The sequence below is a fragment of the Marmota flaviventris genome, chromosome 2 (assembly GCF_047511675.1).
Source record: "Marmota flaviventris isolate mMarFla1 chromosome 2, mMarFla1.hap1, whole genome shotgun sequence".
Classification (NCBI taxonomy): Eukaryota; Metazoa; Chordata; class Mammalia; order Rodentia; family Sciuridae; genus Marmota; species Marmota flaviventris.
This window is the reverse complement of record NC_092499.1, coordinates 112,786,957-112,794,003: the sequence shown is the minus strand read 5'-3', so window position 1 is coordinate 112,794,003 and position 7,047 is coordinate 112,786,957. Positions and strand designations below refer to the sequence as shown.

Below are 7,047 nucleotides of genomic sequence, written 5' to 3'. Positions count from 1 at the left end.
GGGGGAGGGGAGAAGGGACCCTGTTTAACGGGTACAGCCTTTCAGCTTAGAAGGTGAAGAGTTCTGGAGATTGACTTGATGTGAATCTACTTAACTAAACACATAAAAACAGCTAACATGGTAAATTTCATACTATGTGTATTGCGCCACAACTTAAAAAAAAAAAAACTATAATCATTATTAATACAGTGCTTTCCTGAGCTCTGTGAATCTTTCCAGCAAATTACCAAACCAGAGGGTGGTTGATCATAGGGACTCCAGAACTTGTGGCTGGCGGGGAGGGAGTACTGGGAACTCTTAAACTTGCCACGATGTCTGGAGGAAGGGCAGCTGGTAGAGGACCATGCCCTTAACCTGTGAAGTCCAGCCCAACTCCAGGTAGATGGGATGGGGAAGGCAGAGAGTGAGAGGTGGCTTTTGGTCAGAATGACCTTGAGAATCCCATCTAGCCCTGATTATCTGCGATTCCTCCATGAATACTCCCAGCCCTGGATGGAGAACCCTCCTCAGTCTCTGTTCCACACATTCAGTGAAGAGCTCCCTTTGGTTCCCTTTTCAGAATGTGTGTGAATGTGTGTGCACATATTTGTGCATGTGCGTGTGCACTCTTCCTGTCAGAACCATGAGTTCCTCTAGATCTGGAACCAGACTTCCTACTGTTCTGTTGCTCCCACCGCCAATGGGTTTCTTAGCAGAAGGCCGAACCGCTTTCCGTCTTCCCAGCTTGCAGGGGCTGCCCCTTTGCTGGGTATTCACACCAGTGAGTTAGCTTCTGTGAGGCCAGTGGCAGGAGCAGACCCTCCAGGAGGATGACCCCTGCCCTGGGGATGGGGACTGTTTAATTAGAACACCTTCACTCAGAGACGCTCATCCATTTATGGGGAAAACAGCGACAGGCTTTTAAGGACATGCCATAAGTTTTACAGTTATTGGATTTTTCAACTTGTTTACAAAAGCAATATTGTGAAATGGCCAACGGCCAGGCCCAGTTGTTTTTCCTCCTGTGCCTTCTGACAACAGGAAAGCATATTATCTCCCCCAGCCAGCTCCCGGGAGGTGTGTGGAGTGCATTCCATTTTGCTATCTGTTTAATTATCCATTCAGCAGGGCTTACAGAGCTGAAGCTCTTCCTCGGGTGGTGTTCACAGCCAGATCTGCTCTGGAATGCAGCAAAGAGCTCCCTCCACATATCTGGACCCCCTGCAGCAGCTCCTAGGAACAGCCCCACTCCAAGAAAATGCCAACCCCTGAAGAACCTGTCCCTTTGGAACAATGGATCACCAGTGACCTTGAACGCGAGTGACCTTGAACTTGACTGAACACCTCTGTGTCACAGGTTTCTCCTTATTTTATATATTTATATATATATATATATATATATATATATATTTTTTTTTTTTTTTAATTGCTTTTGAAGAGTTGTTTCCAAACCAGGCTGCATGGCACCAGAAGCCCCTGAGGGAAGTTTTAAAAATAAACCTTGCCAGGCCTTCCTGGTCAGGTTCTGAGTTCTTGAGCCTGAGCCTTTGAAAACTCTCCAGGTCTGGAGCCCTGTGGACTTGACTGTATCTGCCTGATTTGGGCCCCCTCCCCAGGTTCTGTGAGGCTCCCTTGGTGGAGGGTAGGGGCAGATCAGGCCTCCCTCCACTTCTCAGGCCAGCTCCAGGCCTGCGCTCCACACCTGCTCAGCTGGCTGAGCTTCAGCAAGCTCGCACCTGGTGGAAAGTCATCTCCCGGAAAACGTCCAGGTGCATGAGGCCCCAGAATCATCATGTAGCTATAAATAACGTGGGGCGTGCACATGATGCAAAAGGTTGTGTGAATGACCTTCTCAGAGAACACCTGCACCGCCCCAGCTTTCACTGGGAAAATCCCTCCCAGTGAAATGTGGAGTTGACAGCTAGCTGCTGCTGGCTTAGCTGAGGACGCAGGGAGGAGGGACAGGGGCCAGAGCTGAAGGTGGGAGCTGTCTCTGCCAGGAGCCCTTGTTTGTCCCCAGAGAACAAGGCCACAAGGGAGGGTCCAGGAGTTCCTGCATTCAAACTTCTCCACCCAGCCCTTGATAGTTGATGAAGATGGTAACAGTAAGAATCACAGGCAGGCTGCGTTAGCTCTCCATCACTAGACAGATACCTGGGATAAACTAAAAAGAGGAAAGGGTTATCTTGCTCACGGCTTCAGAGGTTTCAGTCTAGGTTGCTCGGCCCCCTGGCCTTTGGGCCTGTGGTGAGGTGGCATCTCATGGCAGAGCACGTGGCAGAAGGAGCTGCTCACTTCATGGCCGACAGGAAGCCTCTGGGGTCCACATATCCCCTTCAAGAGCATTCCCCCAGTGACCCACCAGGCCCCCCCTCCCAACAGCATCACAGCTGCAGACCTAGCCTTTAATACCTGGGCCTTTGGGAGACATTTGAGATCTGACCTATAACAGTCTTCACCTCTCTTTAGCACTTTACAGTCTATACACCCTCCTACATTGTCGCGCTCCACCCTTACAGTACCTCTGGGATGTAGGCAGGGTAGCTGGCCAAGCAGGCCACTGCGTTAGCTGAAGGAGGTGACCCAACACAGGAGTGAATGACTTGGAAGAGATCACGGTAGACAAGCATTTGTCCCCATTCCTTTAGTTGCAAGCCAGCAACCCCGCAGGCCTCCAGCATCAGTATAAAACACCCACCAGTTCATGGGGCTTTCTTCTTTCTCAAAGTGTTGCATCCACTTGACTCTGAGTAGCTGAGGTAAGCAGGGTAGATTTTAGATGCTCAGTAGATAACAGAAAACTGAGACTCCAAGAGGTTAAGGTGGCCACGCAGCTGGAGCCCTTGTGAATGGGTTGCAAAACTGGGTTGGGATTCATAGGTTAGAAAAACCAGATTTGAAATGAGATGGTGACTTACAAGCTCTGAGATGGGCAAGGTACTTAAGTTTTAACTTTCATCATCTATATTAAGGAATAATGTTTTAAAAGGTAAATAATCTGCTTAATATCAATATAAAAATGAACAAGTTTGGAAAAACTCACTAATTAATGAGAAAACCAGGAAGGTGTTAAAAACTGGTTCAATGGAAGAATGCAAAGCCCCCCTCCCCCCCGCCCCGCCACAAGGCAACTTGAAATGAGTCTGTATAGTGGCAAAACCCAGCAGTATCCTCCGAGCAATAATGAGCTGTATTCTTGCAGACTACAGTCATTGCAACTCCTTAGACAAGAATTATCTGCACCCTTATCAATTCTAAATAAGGTTCAGAGCTGACAAATAACTCAAAGACAGTGAAAGGTGCAGACTCCTCGGGGAGATGCACAACTGAAGACACCTTCTGTCTCTCTTGGTTCATTCCAAAAAAAGTCACATTTTTCCTACCATTGTAAGATGGGGAGGGTCCAAAAGACAGTTGCGAGGACCAAGTGAGATGGTGTGTTTATTGCCTGGCGAGAAGAAGACAGCCAGCTTTCCTTCCCTTCCCTTTCCCTGCTTCTCCACCAAGGTCAACACACTTCCATCCTGGATGGTTTCCAATTGCCCACACCCGGGAGCTTTAATCTCTGGTGGAGTCTGATACAGAGGAAAGAGATTGGGATTTGGTCTCACCCAGACCCTGGATCTGGTCTTGGATCTGCCACAGCCTCGGGCAAGTCATTTCTTTGCTCTGGGCTCAGTTTACTGGCAGTTAAAATGAGCTGAACCACATGACCTCTAATAAATCTTGGCTCTACGTTGACTTATACAACCAAAATTGCAGATTTTCTGAAACGATTTCATGACACAGTTCAACTGACATGGGCTTAGGAGCCAGAGAGAAGGATGTTCAAACCCCAGCCCAGCATCTTACCATCCCTGTGTTCCCCCAACCCATGTCACGGTTAGGGACATGAGTTGGGGAAACACCTTAAGAGGAACACCTTAATTTGGGCAAATTGCTTAACACCTCTGAGCCTACATTGCTTATCTGTCAGATGAGCTATTACTTTTCTTTTAAAGTAAAGGTGCTAGGGATTGAAACCAGGGGCACATTACCACTGAGCTACATCTCTAGTCCTTTATTTATTTTTTAAATTTGAGACAGAGTCTCTGCTAAGTTGCTGAGTTGCTGAGGCTGGCCTCGAGCTTGCAATCCTCCTGCCCCAGCCTCCTGAGTCACTGGTATTACAGATGTACAACATCTCACCAGAACAACTTATTACCCTTCGAGATGACCCAAAAGGCTATCCTGAGATAAAGTTGGGTACTATAAGCTATGTGCCTAGCACACAGTTAATGCTCAATGAGTGTCAGTGTCCATTCTCCACTTCCCTGTGCCCACTAGGCCTCCTTGACTTCCTATTGGGCTGCTTGCTGCTCAGGGCCAGCCGTCAGTGGGTGAGCCAGCCTCTCTGCGCTCTCCTCTAGCATCAGGAGAGCAATTGCCCTCCACTCCTGCACTCAGGTAGTTTGGGTCTAGCCATGGAGCTGAGGACATGGTTAGGGACAGGGTTGGGGGAACACCTTAAGAAGAGGATATGCACAGGGCAGAGCTTGCTCTCAAGGTAGTCTGGGCTAGGCTTCCAGAAAGAGGTGATTTTGAAGTGGGCATTGCAAGATTCCACCCCAGGAGGGTCTTGGCAGGTACAGGGGACCACAAGATGAAGACCCAGAGGCCAGAAAGCTAGCAGTATGCTGGGAAAACTGCTTGTTTGTCAGTGTGGCAAGGCCCAGGGTTCCCAGAGGGGAATGCTAGAAGACATGTCCAGAAAGGGATGTGTGAGGTTCTGATTAAAAAGGAGTTTTGACCTCAGCCTTCAGACAGTGGGCTACCAGGGGAGTGGCCTGTGGGACTTTTGTCTCCTTGCAGCAGGCAGTCACCTCGGAAGCTGTGCCTTCCCCAGGTGGTACCCTCCAGCTGGCCTAGCATGGGAGGACCATAGAAATGGCCTCCCTAAAAACCTGCAGCAGATCTCTGGTTTCCTAGAACAGTGCTTCTGGAACTTCACCGCACCAGGACCCATTGGGGCTCTTGGTAACAGGCAGACCCCGATCATCGAGTCCTAGCATTGGGCCTGGGACTCTGCATTTCTCTCCAGCTTCAAGGAGATGCCAGTGCTACTGGTCCACAGGCCACATTTTGAGTAAGGACAATGGGTACCCTCAGGACCAGCAAGAGACAGGGCTGTGCAGAGGGTGACAATTAGACTGATTCCTTTCTCCCTTTTCCTCCTAGTCTCCAGGCCTCAACCCCACGAGGCCAGACTTCCTGCAGATCAGCTGCTTGGGATTCAGAGCCACAGCCCTCCCCAGCTGGGCTTCTCCCGCCTAGCGCTGCAGATACAGCAGGCCTGGTTCTCCTCCACTCGCACCAGAGCTTACAGGCCTCATTCCCTCCAACCTGTATGCATGGAAAGGGGGAGGCCACTTTACTTAAACCCTCCAGGGAAGCGCATGAAGCAGGTGTCCATTCAGCCACGCCTGGAAGGCTGCCAGCCAATGACAGATGTCATCCTGTAGGACCCACCAGGCCAAGGTGTTAATGGCGGGTAAGAGCCTATCGCCATGACTCCCTGAGCACATTCTTGAATTCTAACTGGGGCTTCAATCCTGTTAAGTTAAAGGAGTTGCCTTCTGTTGGGTGTGGGGCATCAGGGAAGGCTGCAGGTATTCCTTGCCTTAGAGGGTGCAGGCACCTCTCAACTTGGAGCACCCTCCTCCAGGCGAGGCTATGGTTTCAATGTGTCCCCCAAAGTCCATGTGTTGGGAATCCCAAGTGCACCATGGTGACGGGTGGGACCTTGAATGATTAGGTTGAGAGGGCTCTGCCCTAGGGCACAGGTTAATGCCCTTATCACAGGAATGTGTTCCTGATAAAAGGATGAGTTTGGTGCCCTTCTCTCTCTCCTTCCCTCCCACTTTCCACCATGGGCTGACACAATAGGAAGGTCCTCATCACGTGCCGGTACCGTGATGGTCTTCCCAGCCGCCCAAACGTGAGTATTTAATTTCTTTCCTTTATAAGTTACTCAGGCTCCCATAGTCCATTATAGCAGCACAAAATGGACTAAGTTGGTGCCCCTTTTCTCATTTCCAGAGCACCCCATGCTCTCCTGACATCATGGCCCTGAACCCCCCTCCCCTGCTGCATGTTCCCTGGTCCGCGAGCTGCACGGTGCATGCGTGGTGCCTAAAGCACAGAAGGTGCTTCCGCCATGCTTAAGAAAGGATTGGCAGGCCACACCCAGAGCCCACGCCTGTGTAGAGCACACTTTTGGTTCCCTGCGGGGGCGATTTTGCCCCCACGAACATTTGGCAATCTCTGAAGACACTTTGGTTGTCACGTCTTGGGAGCAGGGGACTGCTGGCAACTGAAGGTCACGAACACTGCAAAATATCCTCCAGCTTACAGGACAGCCCCACCGCCAGGGAAGACGAATCCCCAAATGTCGACAGTATCAAGGGTGAGAAATCTCTTCTGGGAAGGAATCCGCCTTCCCAGGCACTCCCTCACAGCCTCCCACCAATGCTGTCACTTCCCAAATCATCCTCGCCGCTCCTCCCCGATGGCCCTGGTTGTGTTTTGCAAAACACCAAATGATTCACATCTGTAAACCGTGAGCCCTTCACAGATAGAAAGACTGACCCTGTTCCCAGACCCGAGTTCATGGAAACATTTCCCCCAAGAATTAATTTGAAAAAAAAAAATTAAATGTTAACAAATAAGTAAAGGCAAGCAACAGTGAGCTAGTAATAAGACACCTTTTGATGTTCATTATGCTGGATTTCCGGACAGTTAAATTGGTTAATGCATTTCCCTTTGGCTTGTGGATCAATCTCTGCAGCTGTCAGGGACGCTGCGCACGCCTGTTATACATTACAGCTCAAGTGCCTGGTGACACCAGCAGAGCCCCGCTTGACAGGCAAGGGCTTGATTCACGGAAGGCAGAGAGGAGGTAACAAATCATGACCCCACCCACCATTTGACCTGCTTGGTGGTCTCCCCCACCCTCTCAGACTCACATATCCACATGGAGCACCCCCTCCCAAAACAAGTAGTTACCTGCAAGTGAAAAAAATTTTCTCA

General features: G+C 50.0%; 1 long non-coding RNA gene across 1 annotated transcript; it reads left to right on the top strand.

Moving 5' to 3' along the window:
* Positions 1-1,165: 1,165 nt before the first annotated feature.
* Positions 1,166-6,717, top strand: LOC114085039 (uncharacterized). Its single transcript, XR_003581384.3, has 4 exons — positions 1,166-1,336; positions 5,197-5,509; positions 5,905-5,956; positions 6,058-6,717. It is a non-coding gene; the product is annotated as an uncharacterized lncRNA (long non-coding RNA).
* Positions 6,718-7,047: the final 330 nt, after the last annotated feature.